The sequence below is a fragment of the Prunus mume genome, unplaced genomic scaffold, assembly GCF_029339155.1.
Source record: "Prunus mume cultivar Tortuosa unplaced genomic scaffold, ASM2933915v1 scaffold30, whole genome shotgun sequence".
NCBI lineage: Eukaryota > Viridiplantae > Streptophyta > Magnoliopsida > Rosales > Rosaceae > Prunus > Prunus mume.
In genome coordinates, this window is record NW_028296576.1 from 24784 (window position 1) to 42151 (window position 17368).

General features: G+C 37.8%; 1 pseudogene across 1 annotated transcript in view; it reads left to right on the top strand.

The window, feature by feature from the left end:
* The first annotated feature begins 1830 nt into the window (after window positions 1-1830).
* Window positions 1831-17368, top strand: part of LOC148914232 (putative calcium-transporting ATPase 11, plasma membrane-type) — a 44245-nt pseudogene continuing 28707 nt past the window's right edge. Inside the window, exons 1-2 of the transcript XR_016123149.1 lie at window positions 1831-2147; window positions 17253-17307. The product of XR_016123149.1 is annotated as a putative calcium-transporting ATPase 11, plasma membrane-type (transcript). The remainder of the gene's footprint in view (window positions 2148-17252; window positions 17308-17368) is intronic.

The following is a 17368-nucleotide window of genomic DNA, read 5'->3' on the forward strand; positions in this document are numbered from 1 at the left end:
TCCAAAATATCCGTGACTCGAAAAAACGATAATATCCTCAATATTTTGTCGATATTATATTTTAAAAAATTAAATTAAATGAAAAATCAAATAATAGATCATATTTTTATGAAACACAACTACCCATTATCTTTTCTTATTCTAAAATAAATTTAAATTTTTTTTTAAAAAAAGTCTTTCGCAGGCCCCGAAGCACGTGTAGAGAGGCTAGCCTCATTTATTTTAGAGTAAGGGTTTCATAGGTCCACCAATTTAATATTTTCCATATTTTTTCAATTTATATGAATATCATTCATCTGGCATATATGTATAAAATTATGTTTCACTTGTTTTTTGTTTGTTTGTTTTGGTAAAGGAGTATTATGGATTGTATTAAATTATCAAGAAAAATTGTTTTTACATTAACGTCTTGTTTGATTATAAAACCAAAAAAGGGGTTGCAGGAGTTGGCACATCATGCTCAACTATTTGTTTAATTTCAGTTGATTGTGATTTTCAGTCAAACACGGTGCACACACGGATTTGGTCGTCTATCTGAAATAATAATTGTCAGCACCAATGTATGCTTTCGTGTATTAGAAAACAGTATGTTAAGTTCTAGTAATTCTTAAAAGAAAATATATATATTAATGCTGGAAGTGAAAGATACTTCAAAATAGTATCTTATGGGCCTGAAAAACTTAGTTTTAATTTTGATTTTATGGTATAATAATATGGTCATGCTAAAGAATTGAGGACTCTTTGATTTATTGCGTGATAATAAATCCTAAGGTTAATACTAAATACTAAGATTCATGAATTTTTTTTTTCCTTATAGCCTGAAAATCTTGTTGGTCGTACTATCTTTTGAAATCCCATTACTCCACCAAATGATCATGATAGTTGTTGAAATCCCATAATATATTATTTCAAACCTGGAAGATTATTTTGATCAAAACAAACAAAATTGAAGGCTTTTGAATTCTCCCTTTCGAAATAAAGGAAAGTTTTAGTTCGTAACATTTGTGCTCCATTTAGTTATATCAATTGTTTGTTAATAGTTCTGTAAACGTTTGTGTTTTCAGACCTGCAACAACTTTTAATACCTTGTATTATTGAATGCTGAGATGCATTGAGACTAGTTCAAATCTGATGTAATAACTGATAATAGGACAAGATCTTATTTGAGGACCGTACAGGAGAAACAACTGCATATATGTGTGCAGATGCACAAATGGGGGACCAAGTTCCAGCTGATGGGATTTTCATATCAGGATACTCTTCGCTGATTGATGAGTCAAGCTTGTCAGGTGAGAGTGAGCCGGTGAATGTATATGAAGAGAAGCCTTTTCTTCTTTCAGGAACTAAAGTGCAGGATGACACCATTGGCCATGCCGTCCTTCTCCTTGCTTCTCTCCTGTTTCCATCATCCCAAATTTTCTACTCCACAATCTTCCAATTTCAAACTCCACCTCAGAGTTTTACAAACAATGATTTCTTCTCCAAATTCTCCCAAAATCGAAAGAACCCTCAGATTTTGACAACAACCCTCTTTTCCAATGAACCTTAAACCCAATTTCCCCTTTGTTACAAACTAAGAAACCCTTATTCGAATAGTTTAAAGGTTAAAATGAAGTGAGACCCACTGTTCGTAACGGACCGTCCAAAAATTTGACGGAGGGGGTAAATTGAGACGGTTATTTATACATTGGGGTACTTTAAGACGTTTTCCACCACAGATGATAACCTGAAATAAACTTAAAAGCACAGGAGGATGTACGTAATTAAGCTTTTATTAATCATAACGAGTTGACCCAATTATTAATTTTGCGCGTTTCGGGTCGGGATTGCCACTCCTGTATCTTGAATGACTCCACACCTTTGGCTTCCCCTTCCCTTCCCTTCCCTCTCTCCCTCTAGTCTTCTTCGCCTCTGAGCGACTTTCTCTTTCTCTGCGTCTCTCAATGTTGTGAGGAGAGAGAAAAAACAGAGTGGAAATGGAGAGGTACTTGAGGGAGTTCCAGGTGGAGAACAAGATTCATTCGGAGGACACTATTCAGAGATGGAGAAAATTCGTCGCACTCGTCAAGAACCCTAGCAGGAGGTTCCGCTACGTTGTCGATCTCGCTAAGCGGTCTGAGGCCGAGAAGAAGAAGCTTCAAATCCAGGTCTCTTTCTCTCTCTCAGCTTATGCAGTTTTTACGTTTTTGTTCTCATTTCGTTAATAAAATAGCCCCCGTTTAAGGTCTAGAACTGGTGTAACGTGGTGGTTTTAGAGGTTTTGCTGGCCTGATTGTTTGGTTACCGAGAAAAAAAGTGATGTATGATATGGGTGAATTGAGTATTTGGGTAATTTAGCGGAAGCGAAAACAATGGAAAACAGAAAATAGAACAAAAGGGATAGATCTGGAATCACTCCAGGGGTTTGGCTTCACACCAAGTAGTCTCCAATCTCTTGAAAATAAACTTTTCTTTATATCTCAACAACTCAACTCCATAATGAGTTACATAGACGGGGAATTTATAATAATCTAAAACCTAGAGACAATAGGATAAAAATCCCTTACTAAAGCAGAAATTCTAATCCACCAAGGAACTAAGTAAAAAAAACTAGGAAACTAAAATCAAATCCTACTAAAATCTGGAAACTAAAATCCTAGTGAAATCTGGAAAACTAGAGAATCTAGGAAACTAACTAATGATGTCCGCATCAATTCCCCCTGGCTGAAAAGATCTCGACTCCGGCGAGATAAAGCTGTAATAACATTCCAAAACGTCGGGATCAATGTGCGGCAGGTCCTCCTTTGTAATCCGAGTACTTTGAGAATCTGGTGTAACTTCCACTTGACTAAGAATTTCTGCATCTTCCTTACAATCATTAAGCGTAATGATATGTAGAGCTTTGCTTTTACCTACTTTGTCTTGCTCCTCTTTGTTTGGTATAGATTGATTCACGAGCTTGGGTTGAAGTGGCTTTATCATGATCTTCTTTCCTTTATGGATGAACGAACATATATTTTCTTGACCCAAGATGGTAACATTGTAATCGTAGATCCATGGTCTTCCCAAGAGAATATGACTCACATCCATATCCACCGCATCACACCAAACATGATCTTTGTAAGATGAAAACGAACATGACATCATTGGGTAATAGGGATAGAAGATGTATTGTTAATCCATGCTACTCTGTATGGCACAAGATGCTTCTCGGGCGACAAACCAAGACACGACCCGACCAGGTTGACCGCTCCAGGTTCGGTAGCGCGTCGTGTGACGTAAAGGCGAAGCGCTAGTATTCCAACCCGACCAGATTCCTGTCAGACCAAGTCACTTCACGCACCTAATGCCAGCATGGTGGCTGAAAGGGGGCATTTAATGCGCTTCACATCCAAGCCAGGTGTCAGCTTGCCACTTGGTCCCTGATAATGAACACAGGTGACTAGTGCCCATGACCACTTTCTGATCCCAGCATTAGGAATGGTTGGAAATCTCCCCTTTTGCTAGATTTAAGGAAATGTGGAATGGCTGAAGATCTCTCCCTTTCCTAGATTTAAGGAGATATGATCTCCCCTTCTCCCACTATAAATACCCTTCACCTACATTGAGACAAAGGTAATAACTATTCTCACCTAGAAACTCTGTATCCATTTTCTCTACTCTAAACCTACCTCTAACTTAGCCATCGGAGGGGGTTCGACTGGTATCACCCAGTTCTCCCCTCTTCAGATAGTTTAGTTGCTTAAAGTGTGCAAGTTAACTTGGAAGATCAACTAGAGAATCACACCCTATCAACACAGTTTATATGAATATCATTCATCCGGCATATATGTGATGCTAACATGGTATAAAATTATGGTTCACTTGTTTTTTGTTTGTTTTGGTAAGGAGTATTATGGATCACTGACTATGTCGTATTAAATTATCAAGAAAAATTGTTTTTACATTAACGTCATGTTTGATTATAAAACCAAAAAAGGGGTTGCAGGAGTTGGCACATCATGCTCAACTATTTGTTTAATTTCAGTTGATTGTGATTTTCAGTCAAACGCGGTGCATACATGGTTTGGTCGTCTTTCTGAAATAATAATTGTCAGCACTGATGTATGCTTTTGTGTATTAGAAAACAGTATGTTAAGTTCTAGTAATTCTTAAAAAGAAAATATATATTAGCTCCAACTTCCAACTTCCAAGTGAAATTTGCTAAATTATATTAATGCTGAAAGTGAAAGATACTTCAACATAGTATCTCATGGGCCTGAAAAACTTAGTTTTAATTTTGATTTTATGGTATAATACTAGGGTCATCCTAAAGAATTGAGGACTCTTTGATTTATTGCGGGATAATAAATCCTAGGGTTAATACTAAATACTAGGATTCATGATTTTTTTCCTTAAGAGTCTAAAACTCTTGTTGGTCGTACTATCTTTTGAAATCCCATTACTCCACCAAATGATCATGATAGTTGTTAAAATCCCATAATATACTATTTCAAACCTGGAAGATTATTTTGATCAAAACAAACAAAATTGAAAAATAGGTTTTTGAATTTTGGGACATTTTAGAAAAAGCAAAAGGAGAGAGAAAAATTTTAAAAGAAGCAAAAATGGACAAAAATGCCCTTATTTATTTTTAGATTTCCTAAGGAATCCAATACATTTGCATGTCTTTGATTTGAAAGTTGAGCGGTTTTTTTGTCTTTTTGAAAAAGCTTTGGCTTTTTCCAAAAGTGAAATTTTTTTTATGTCTAAAACCTAAAAAACCTTTGAATTTTCCCTTGAGAAATAAAGGAAAGTTTTAGTTCGTAACATTTGGGCTCTTGATGCAGGACACATAGGACCTGAATTTATTAGTTTCCTAGATTCTCTAGTTTTCCAAATTCTAGTAGGATTTCTACTTTTCCAGATTTCCAGATTTATAGTTTAAAGTTTCCCATTTTATTTGGCTTAGGATTTCTGTTTAAGCAAGGGATTTTTATCCTATTATGTCTAGGTTTTAGTTTGCCATAAATAACCCCATGTAGTTCTTTAAAATTCAGATTTGGATATTGAGTAAACCTTCTCTTAAAACTATGTGATTTCTGTCCATCTCGATTCTCTGATTTCGGTCCTTTCTTTCGTCCCTTCGATCTATATTTTCGTCTCCTCGACCTCCGATATTCTTCTTGTTCTACTGTTCTTCCCTTTCTTTCGTCTTTTCGATCTATATTTTTGTCTCCTCGATCTGTTATATTCTTCTATGTTCTATTGTTTGAGTGCTTAATCTAACACCTACGGGCTGTACTACATCAGCTCCCTTTAGTTATGTCAACAGTTTGTTAATAGTTCTGTAAATGTTTGTGTTTTCAGACCTGCAACAACTTTTAATACCTTGTATATATTGAATGCTGAGATGCATTGAGAGTAGTTCAAATCTAATGTAATAACTGATAATAGGACTTCGATAAAGATCTTATTTGAGGACCATACAAGAGAAACAACTGTATATATGCGTGCAGATGCACAAATGTGGTTGCAAGCTATATATGTTTGAATATAGCCGGTGGTTACTCTGTTATTTTCAGTTGAAGACTTTACTTGTGAACTTTTACTGCTGCTATTGTTCTGGGGGACAAGGATTGTCATCAGTGTTTTGACTTTGTTATTCTTCTTTGTTTTACCAGGAAAAAAATCGAGTTGTTCTGTACGTTCAAAAAGCAGCACTGCTGTTTATTGATGGTATCATCTTTAAGTTTATAGGTCAAGTAAAAGTTCATTATGTGTGTGCTGATGTCATGTATTCATTCCTTCTCTCTCTTTGTTATGTGATCTTATGAAGCTGGTGCTGGTGATCGATCCAATGAAAAGGAGCTTCAAATCCAGGTCTCTCTCTCTCTCTCTCTCTCTCTCTCTCAGCTTATGCAGTTTTTACGTTTTTGTTTTCATTTCGTTAAAAAAATATGAACACGCCGCTGTTTAAGATCTAGAACTGGTGTAACGTGGTGGTTTTAGAGGTTTTGCTGGCCTGATTAATCCTCATTTTCTACTGAATGGATGATATTTATTTAGATGAGCTTTTTGATTATTATTATTTTTTTAATAGAAACATTGTATTGATAATCAAGAGGAAAAATCCTCGAACAAACAAACAAGACCTAAAATAGAGTGTCTGACCTACTAAGACTGAAAATAATTCTGTAATTAAAAAAACACAAGAAACACAAAACTTCAGTAAAATCATCTTAAGACTGCCATCATGTCTCATGATGGTAGACTAGTGATAGTCCTTGAACTTCCCCGAAACCGAAGCCCAAAGAGATGCCCAAAATTTAATTCTATCCCATAATTCCTCAACCCTTACTCCTCTATGATCTTGAAAAATTCTTCGATTTCGCTCCATCCAGATATTCTAGAATATGGCATGAACTAGACAATCGCGAAGGATTCCAGCTCTCGTCCCCTTCCCCGAAACCCTCAAATTGATACTAAGGAGCTCAAAACACCCTTTAGGAATCACCCACTCCGCTCGAAGAGCACCCAACATCCTCCACCATAATTTTAGGGAATTTGAACAATGAATGAACAAGTGATCAATGTTTTCTGTATTCTCTTTGCAAAGAGCACACCAAGATGGGGATAAGCACATCTTTGGTTGCCTCCTTTGAATGCTATCGTAAGTATTAAATTTTCCATTTGCTGCCAGCCACACGAAAACTTGAATTTAAGGAGGTGTCTTTGCCTTCCAGATTGAGATGAAAGGGGGGAAGACATTCCTGGTGGTAGGGAGAAGAAAAGACTTGAAAGACTTGTAGGAAAAAGAACCCTGCTCCTCAATCTCCCATGATCTCCAATCCGATCTAGAACTATTTAATCTCACCTTCCCAAATATATCCAAAGGTATTACCACTTCTGCTATTTCAGCCTTGGACAAATTCCTTCTGCAATCAAAATCCCAATTAAGAGGCATCTCGTGTTAACAAAACGGGAAATACTTTGATTTTTTCTCCTAGACAAGGAAGAGAGTCTAGGATACAGATTTTTTAGTATCCCTTCTTTCAGCCAAAGATCCTCCCAAAATCTAATTTTCTCCCCATTTCCAACAGAAAATCTGCAGCATTGAAGAAAAGAATTATACCCTTTCGAAATTTCTCGCCAAGGATTCCACAAGACACATTAACAATCTGTTTAGTGTCCCACCCATTTGAGTCAATTCCGTACTTGCTCTTAATGATCCTATGCCATAGTGATTTGGTTTCGAGTGTAAATCTCCACAACCATTTAGCTCTGAGGGCTTCATTTCTTTCTCCTAAAGAGCCAATTCCAAGACCACCTTCCTCTTTCCATTTAGTCACCCTTTCCCACCTGACCAAGTGACTTTTCTTCCCTTCTTCTAGTCCTTCCCATAAAAAGTTATGCATAAGCTGTTCTACTTTGGCGGCCACTCCTATAGGCATCTTAAACAGTGACATATAGCAAGAAGGAATGCTACTCAAAACCGCTTGGATTAGCGTTAACCTTCCACCTTGCGATAAGCAAGCCCTCTTCCATTTTTGAAGTCTTTTCTCCACCTTATCCATTACTGGATTCTAGAAATTAAGAGCTCTTGGGTTTCCCCCGAGAGGAAGACCCAAGTATACCATAGGCTAGCAACCTACCTCACATCCCCAACTGCCCGCCATGTTATTCAATGCTTCAATACTAAAATTGATCCCAAGAATGCAACTTTTAGCCTTATTAATCTTCATTCCAGAAACATCACAAAACAACTTCAGCAGCTGCAACAGATTAACCAATACTCTTCCTTGCTATCCAAAAGGAAAATGGTATCATCTGCAAATTGGAGGTGAGAAACTTCCACTTGATCATGACCTGAAACAATTCCATGTACTAGGTTAACATCTTGAGCCATTTCTATTATTCTGCTTAATACATCGTTAACCAAGGTAAATAGGAATGGTGATAACGGGTCCCCTTGTCTTAATCCCCTAGAAGCCCTGAACTTTCCTCTTGGTTTTCCATTTATCAAAATGGAAAAGTTGACTGATTCCAAGCAGCCTTTAATCCAGCTTCTCCATTTGACACCAAAGCCTTTCCTTTCCAGCACGTCATCTACAAAATTCCACTCCACATGGTCGTATGCTTTCTTGAAGTCTATTTTGAAAACTAACTCTTTTCTTTTCTGTTTTCTTACTTCCTCTACAACTTCATTTGCGACTAACACAGCATCTAGAATCTGTTTCGTTTTGACAGAGGCTCCCTGAGATTGGGAGATAGTATTTCCAAGCACCTCCCTCAATCTTGAATCCAAAACCTTGGATATCACTTTATTAAGGGCTCCAAACAAGACTAATCGGTCTAAAATCAGTAACCTTCACGGAATTCCCTTTTTTAGGAATGAGACAAATGAAAGTTTTGTTTGTAACCCCATTTACAATTCCACTATGAAAAAAATCTTGCATTACCTTTATGAGATCTCCCTTGACTGCCTCCCAGCAAGATTGGAAAAAACTCATAGAGAAACCATCTGGTCTAAGGGATTTGTCCTGGCCACAATCAAAAACTCCTTTCTTAACTTCCTCCAATTCAAAAGGTCATTCGAGCCAATCAGCCTCCACTTAGCTAATGGGACACCAATTTAGGCCATCAACACCCCAGCCTACATTTTATTTGCTGCTATATAACCTTTTAAAGAAGCTGATCACCTCCCTTTCAATGTTTGCGTCTGCTTCTATGACACCCACATCTTCCCCTTCTAATTTTTCTATGTAATTTCTTTTTCTAGCTCCATTTGCCACTCTGTGAAAGAACTTGGTATTCCCATCACCTTCTCTTGCTTTGGCGCCATTTGACTTCCTCCTTCTGGGCTAAATCTCCTATCTTTAGAAGAAGATTTTCTCTCTCAGACCTCAAAAGGTGGTCCAATTCTTCAGTACCTTCACGTTGGTCCAAAACCAGCAATCTAGCTTCGGCCTCCCGTAAATCTCGCTCTACTTCCCCGAATTCCTCCTTGCTCCAAACTTTCAATTTCGATTTTAGCATCTTTAGCCTCGTCATGAATTTGTATCCCTCCCATCCCGATATCTGGTCCTCACCCCACCACAGCTTGATATTCCTCTTAAAGTTCGGGTGATTCAGCCACATGTTTTTGAACCGGAAGGGCGAAGGACCCCACTTTACCCTAGAGGTGTCCAGCTCTATTGGGCAATGATCGGATGTGATTCGCGGCAAAGCTTTGTGGCGATCAAGAGGGAAATAATCTTCCCAACTGCCCGACACTAGAAATCTGTCCAGTCTTCTACAAACTGCATTTTCTCTTAGATTAGACCAAGTGAAGGAAGCGTTGAGGAGATTGGGATCCCGTTAATTTGTTTCTTCGATAAAATCATTAAAATCTCGCATGCTTTTAGTCACTCTCCCTTCGTTTGACTTTTCAACTGTAAAGCGGACCACATTAAAGTCACCTCCAAGAAACCACTTATCGCCACAATACCCGTACAGATCCGCCAATTCTTCCTAGAAACTATTTCTTTCCCTTTGTCTACATGGGCCATAAATCCCGGACAGCCACCAATCCGTCCCTATATTCTCAACAATTCTAATAGATACAGAAAATTCGCCAACCATAGAATCAATTACCGAAACGGATTGGGAATTCCACGAAACTGCTATGCCTCCAGACCTTCCCAAAGAAGGAGAGAAGACCCACTTCTTGAATCTTGACCCCCAAACTCCTGCCACCATTTGTCTGTCCACTATCTCCCTTTTAGTTTCCAACAAAATTACTATGTTTGATTTGAGTCTCCATAGTTGCTCTTTTACCAGTAATCTTTTCCTTCTACCTCCCAGACCTCGAATATTCCAGCTAATTATCTTCATTAATGAGATATAATCCCTCTTCTTCTCTTTACTTTTTCCAGTGTCCTTCGGTCCCGTGTCACCGTTGGAAATACAAGGTTTACCATGTCTTCTATGAGCCAACTTCTTCTTTAGGGGCATCAATGATTTATCCATTTTGTGCAGCAACGATTTAGGTAAACCGTCTTTGCGTCCATAGTCTCGACGTTTTCTTCTCTTTCTGGAATAATATGGTACTTCTGGACTGGTGTCTGGAACAATTGTTGCATCATCATCAGCAACTTCTAGCCCCATCTGCTCATCTGATTGGATATTGGTAGGAAAATAGCCTTCCACGTACCCATTGACACCACAAGGTTCATCTGGAATAGCAAACATCCAGTGAAGAATTCCCTCTTCATTAGCAAAAGCATCTGTATTTTTCGTCTCCTCGTTCGAAGATATTTCGTCAACGAATTCAGATTCCGACGATGGTAATTTGGCCATTGAATCCACAGATTCCGGGCAGATCGACAAAATGGAATCGTCATCATCTCTGTCAGCGATCGACGATGGGGGGAGGGAACAGACCTGCAGCGAAGCGCCTGCACTTGAAAGTTGATCGTTGATGTGAGATAGACCTTTTCTAAAGCCCCTACTTCCTTCACCATTTGCTCTGCCGAATCTAGATAGAAATTTGGTTTTTGGCTTCAACTTTGTTGCCGTGCACCCACTCTTTGACTGGGGTTCAGAACTCTTGTTTTTTTCTAACCCACAAATAAGGCCCGGCTCACTAAAAGACCTAATATTCAGAAAAGGCATGGGCTCAGAGAAAAAACCACTAAAGAGGTTAACTTGGGCTGAATGTTTCGAAATGGGCTCGACAGCCCAGCAACATCTCATTTTCTTTGGTGACCTTATCAGAGAATGCCGACATTAAAGGAGGGATAATTAAATTCTTTGCTGCTGGAATAGAAGTCCCATCATCTTGAAACTTTAGATTTTGCACTATTCCGCTAAACAAGCTCCGATTTTCCTTTTCGAGCCAATCAAACTCATTAATGTTGCTTCGAGCCCAGTCAGCCTGGGAATTATCGACCCTCCAATGTCTCTGACTTGTCAAAACTTCACCTCCAGCTACAACCTGAACTGTCCCGTTAGTAGAGATCATAGGCTGGGCTTGCCGTGGTTTGGTGGGCCGGATTGCCGGAGAAATTGGTCTGATTTTCACGTGATAAGTTTCTGTTCCTTTTGTAAGGGTCAAGATTAAAACCCAATGAGGTTTTTTCTGGTTTTAATTCTTGCTTCGAACAGGTACTTGTAGTTTTCAGTCCGCTGGTCCACCTGTAGCAGTCCCCCACATTCCATGCCGATGCGCTGGAAGAATTCCTTGCTCCACCAGTGCATAGGAAGCCCGGTAATTTCGATCCAGCCGCCGTAGCTAATGATTTTGGGGATATTATTTTTCAAACCCTGTTCCCAGCTGTATAGCAAAACATCTGTTTGTCCCTTCACTGCCAGTTTTCCACTGCTACTAACGTTCATTGCCTCTGATTTGCTGTCGCAGGAGAAGAAGGCCCTATTAATTTGATAAGGGAATAAATTAACTTTTTTATCCAACCAGCCTTCCATAGCCTTCCGGATATCATCCCAGGCCTGGTGCAGTACTTGCCTTTCACACACCACCACCCAACTCCAGTTTGCCATGTCATCTGAACTGCCATTCCCTTTTTCCTTCTCTTGTACAACCCCCTCAGTCTGTACCGCTTCTTTGTAAGTTTTACGCAAAACTCTGCCTTTGACACTCGCACCTGTGTTTCCATCTTCTTCTGTGAACCCGTGTCTATTCGTTCTGTTTTTCCCTGTTAGAATTCCTTCTAAATTCTCTTTGATCTGAATCCACCCACTATCGTTTTTACCCTGGGGGATCACCACAGACTTCACGATTCCGTGTACGCACTTGGTCAGTCTCAGATAGTATCCTTTCCAGTTATGACCCTTTTCTACCCACACTTGGTAAGAATCCCCCCTATACCTCCTGAAGAAACTCTGTACCTTGTTTTCCAGGAGTATCTGCAGTTCTTTGATTAGCCACTCTACACAACTAAGTTCCATGGAAACATGGAAAAGACGTTCATTAACCTTCTCTGTGATTAGAATTGACCCTCCATACGATAGATCGTCTACTTTAATTCTGAACTCCTTTGATTCAATGTTGACAAACCTTGGTACATGTATCTTACTCACCTCTCCCTCTTTCTGTTTCCTCCTCCCTCTTTTTGTTTCCCTCTCGCTCTCACGCTCTCTTTCTCTCATCCCAAGAAGGTTAATAGTCAGCAGTAGAATAATTAAGTTAGTACAGCTGATGAGCTTTTTGATTTAGAACTCACAAAATGAAAGAAGGAAAGACAAGGAGTTTTTCTTTCCTTGATTTTTTCTGCTGCCAAACAAGCAGGCGGCTAGGGATTTGTTTCGGCTTACAATGCGCTACGTGTGGGTGGTCCCACTTTTGTTCTCTATTTCTTTAATTTTTTTGTAGTAACTAGTAACTTAATGTAGCCCTAGAGGGTCGGTCAACATTCACCACAGCAGGCAGTTGTGCTTATATAAATCAGTTTGTCAACATAGGCTTAGCCCAAAGGTACCCTGTTTCCACTTCATTGATTTCTTGTTTTTGGTTTTGGAATTATGTTGTAATTTTCTTTAAAGCACGTCTGTCAATTGATCCTTGCCTGTTCTTTCTTATTTTTCTAGAATAAGCTGTTGTACAAGATTGTTGACTTTAACTGAATTAATTCCTTCATAACCATAGTTAACCAACGTTTATTTATTACAAGATATCTATGAACTTTTATGACGTATTACTAGTTTCTTTTGTAGGCTACTTGGGTAGAGTGGGCGTTCTTACTCACTAGCCTCTGCCTAGAGATTTTGTCACTTGCTTTTGATCAGGCTTCCTCCCCAAGTAAGCCCCAATATGCACTGTTTGGTATGATATCGGCTATTGCAGCTGTACTCGTTTGCATCTGGGAGCTTATTTACAAGGGTAAAAAGGAAAGAGTTGTATTGAGGCGGTGGGGACGGTTGTGGTGGTTCTATTATCCACATTCCCAGCATAGGCTTTTTGGTACTGTTCTGGACTGTTATGGATTAGTTGGGGGAATTTCCCAGTGTTTTTGCTCGACTGTTCAATACATCTGCTTCCATCGGCATGCTGATAATCCTATCAGAGCATCTCTTTGGCCTGCCATCTTTCTTATATGCATAGGTGCTAAAAGATTAAATGATAATCGAAATGAGATCTGTGATGAACACAAAGACTAATTGAGAGTAGACCAATTAAGGGGATGGTTGAACGTATATACCAGGGTAGACATTGGCATTTAAGTCATTTGGTGTTGTGAGTTTTAGATTTCAATTTTAGTTATGTGGCCGTTTCTGTTGTAAAAGATTGTAGTTTTGATGGATATATGCTGCTTTTCCTTCTACATGGACGGAAGTGATCTTGGCTTTGCTGGAAAGTTGTCTAAAATATTCCTGGATGTTCAAGCTTTATTCTTTAGGGAATTTCACTAAAACACCCAAAATGGGGGTTGAAATTATAAAAAAATTCAAGCACTATTTAAACATATAAACACACCTAAAACCCATCATTACACACACTCAAAACCCAATTATAAATACACAAAAAAAGTTGACTTTGGGGTTGATTTTGAGTGTGTTTCTATGTTTAAATAGTGCTTGGGTTTTTTTATAAATACATGTTTAGGATTGAGTTTATTTATAAATTTGTATATTCTTTAATTATATAGCATTTATTTTTGTGGACTGAAAGATAGAAAAGACGGGCTGGACTGGATTGGATATATCCAATTAAAATGGACATAGGTCCAATCTGCTGTTTAGAGCACTTCCAATGCTCCCATTTTGCCCTGGCAGGAGGGGCCTAGGTCCAACAAATGGCTCCAGCGCGCAACAGCAAGACTAGGCAGCTGGTGGGCTTCACAAGCCTGGGCAGGCCCATAGGCAAATCTTGCCTGGGCTGTTGCTTGGGTTTGATGATGTTATTAATGATGTCAGCAATTAAAAAAAAGTTGAAAAAAATCTTAAAAAATACTAGAAGTTTCAGAATTTTTTATTGTTTTTATATAGATAAATACCTAGTCATTTTTTTCACTTCTCACACCAAAATTAATGATTTAAGTATAAAAAATAGAAAATAAATTAAAATAAATAGTAATTGCCATTTACCTTGTCCTTTGAGGTGAAAACAAATCTAATATTGTCTTGCCCTTGCCCTTTGAGGTGGAGGTGCTCCTAGTGAGTTTAAGAGTGCTGCTATTTCCACCTATATGTCCTATTTTTCCACCCACTTTATTTTCAAAATTTTAAAGACAAATTTATCATTTTGTAAAATTACTTCTAAGGACTTGAAAAAAAATATTTAAAAATTCATATGAAGTAAATTTATTTTTTCACAACACAATATATTAGTTTTTTTTAATTAAAAAAAAAGGGAAAAAAAGAGAAGAAAGTACACTCAGGAAACTTACAAGATAGTCCCACCCCAACAACGATGGCCAATTCCCTTTCATGGTCGCTTTTTTAAAAACCTCGCTTTACTTTAAAGTTAAGCGTTTAAGGTGTTTGGTAAAAATAAAATATCCCGATTATTTTAAAAGCGTGACCTTTTGATGTTTTAAAAGCAGTTATAGATTGCTTTTCAAAGTCAAGTTTCATAAGAAGCTTAGATGAGCCTTTAATGAATTTTTAATTCCCAAAATATCATCATTAATTTTTAAAAATGACACTACATATACCTCCACCACCTACACCACCACTACCACCACACCGCTACCACCTCCACCACCTCCACCACTACACCGCCACCACCTCCACCTCCACCTCCACAACCGCTATTCCCACCACAATTACTACCTCAACAACCACCTCCACCTTCATCACCACCACCACCTTCACCATCACCTCTGTCTCACCACCTTCACCTCAATCTTTTTCACCTCCACCTCCACCACCACTATCACTGCATGATTATCGCATAACACTTTCAACGTCATGTATATTTTAGTCATTATTCACAGTTACAATAGTTTTATATTAAAAATTACCAAACGATTTTGACACTACTTTTTGTACTAACACTTTAAAAATATTGTTTACTAAACATGGAGCTGCTTTACTTTACAACTAAATATTTTCAAAGTATAGCATAAGCAACTTTTTTTTGAAAGTGACAGTAATCCCAAACTGACCCGTAGTCCAGCCTATACTTGTACCAAACAATTCAAGTCTAGTGATGTTTGGCCCAATTTTGATGTACCAAACAACTTATTAAAATCCAAGCTAGTCTAATCCAGTACTCTAAGCTAAATCCTAACCAGTGCAGTCTGGCACACCAAACAAGGCCTAAATACTTTCTTCAAGTCCTAAATAGAATCTGTGGAGTGCTATTGTGCCAAACTCCAGCCATGCCCGACCTATTTTGGCAAAGAATTTCTTGTAACGAGGATAGCACGGTATTGCTATCTCCGGCCAATAACGCAATGACTCATGAAAAAGTTAACCCACGTGTCGTTGCATTATTGGTCGAGATTAGCAAAAAGTGTTATCCTTATTGCATGAGAGTGTTTCTCGAGAGCTTTAGTTTAATTTCTTGGGATTTGTTGATCAATACCATTTCTTGGGATTTGTTAATTTTGATCAAAGTTATGGACTTCTCGGTTTGCATGAAAAAGATACTTTAAAATAGTATCTCATGGGCCTGAAAAACTTAGTTTAAATTTTGATTTTGTGGTATAATACTAGGGTCATGCTAAAGAATTGAGGACTCTTTGATTTATTGCGTGATAATAAATCCTAGGGTTAGTAACACTTTTTTTTTTCTTTCCCTTTTTTGAGAACCTTTCCTATTGAGAGGAGCGATAACATACTAAACTCACACACACTACACGGATGCTAGGACTCAAACCCAGGACCTTGCCTGAGGGAGTAAATACTCCAAACCACTACACTAGTGGGTCCTTTACCTAGGGTTAGTAATACTAAATACTAGGATTTATGATTTTTTTCCTTAGAGCTTGAAAATCTTGTTGGTCGAACTATCTTTTGAAATCCCATTACTCCACCAAATGATCATGACAGTTGTTGAAATCCAATAATATACGATTTCAAACCCAGAAGATTATTTTGATCAAAACAAACAAAATTGAAAAATAGGCTTTTGAATTCTCCCTTGAGAAATAAAGGAAAGTTTTAGTTCGTAACATTTGGGCTCCATTTGGTTATATCAATAGTTTGTTAATAGTTCTGTAAACGTTTGTGTTTTCAGACCTGCAACAACTTTTAATACCTTGTATATATTGAATGCTGAGATGCATTGAGAGTAGTGCAAATCTGATGTAACTGATAATAGGACTGTTGATAAAGCTGAATATTCTCATTTACTAAATGTAATAATGATTAGAATGCTTATATAATATACAAGTAAAGGCTATAAGAATGACAGCTGTACAATATCTGTTACAACAAATTAACAAACGATAGAATTAGTTCTAACTAACCGCATCAGCTTGACTCAGGTCTTTGACTGAGATGAGTGGCTAGGATTGTTTTCATTAGTAGCTCTATCAGCCCCCATCAAGCTGAAGGGTGCAGTGCAAACTGAGAGCTTGGAACAAAGAAACTGAAAGTGAGCAGTAGAGAGAGACTTAGGGGGTGTATTTAATTCAGAGTTTAAAAGAGTTTAAAAGAGTTTAAAAGTTTGAGTGTATTTAATTTAGATTTTAAAAGAGCCTGTAAAAGTTTGGGTGTATTTAATTCAGATTTCAATTGACATTAAAAAAATACATCGAAATCTAGGTGTATTCAATTATGACTCTTTAAAAGTCAAACAAAATTTAGGTATATTCAAAAAGTAATTTATTTTGAAGGAATTAATGAGTTGCTCGATTTCGTTAGAAATTAAAGTGGTAAGTATAAATACAAAAGGCCCTGACAAATCTTTTGTCAACCCTAGAAACTTTGAATGTGCTCTACGCTTTCCAATCCTTGAACACGTGTGCTTGTCAAGTGGAGGTAAAAAATCTCCTCTTTTTCTACGTTTTCATAAATGTATGATCTTTCATCGTGTGTTTGAATAGTTGTTGTTGCTATACATCACCATATATCGATAAACAATAGCATATATATCAATGTACATCATAATATGTATAGTTGCCAGAATAATGTCGATGTACTTCGTTAAAGATCTTATTTGAGGAATGTACAAGAGAAACAACTGCATATATGCGTGCAGATGCACAATGTAGTTGCAAGCTATATATGTTTGAATATAGCCGGTGATTACTCTGTTATTTTCAGGTGAAGACTTTACTTGTGAACTTTTACTGCTACTATAGTTCTGGGGGACTGATTGTCATCAGTTTTCTTTGTTTTACCAGGAAAAGATTCGAGTTGCTCTTTACGTTCAAAAAGCAGCACTGCAGTTCATTGATGGTATCATCTTTAAGTTTATAGGTCAAGCAAAAGTTCATTATGTGTGTGCTAATGTCATGTA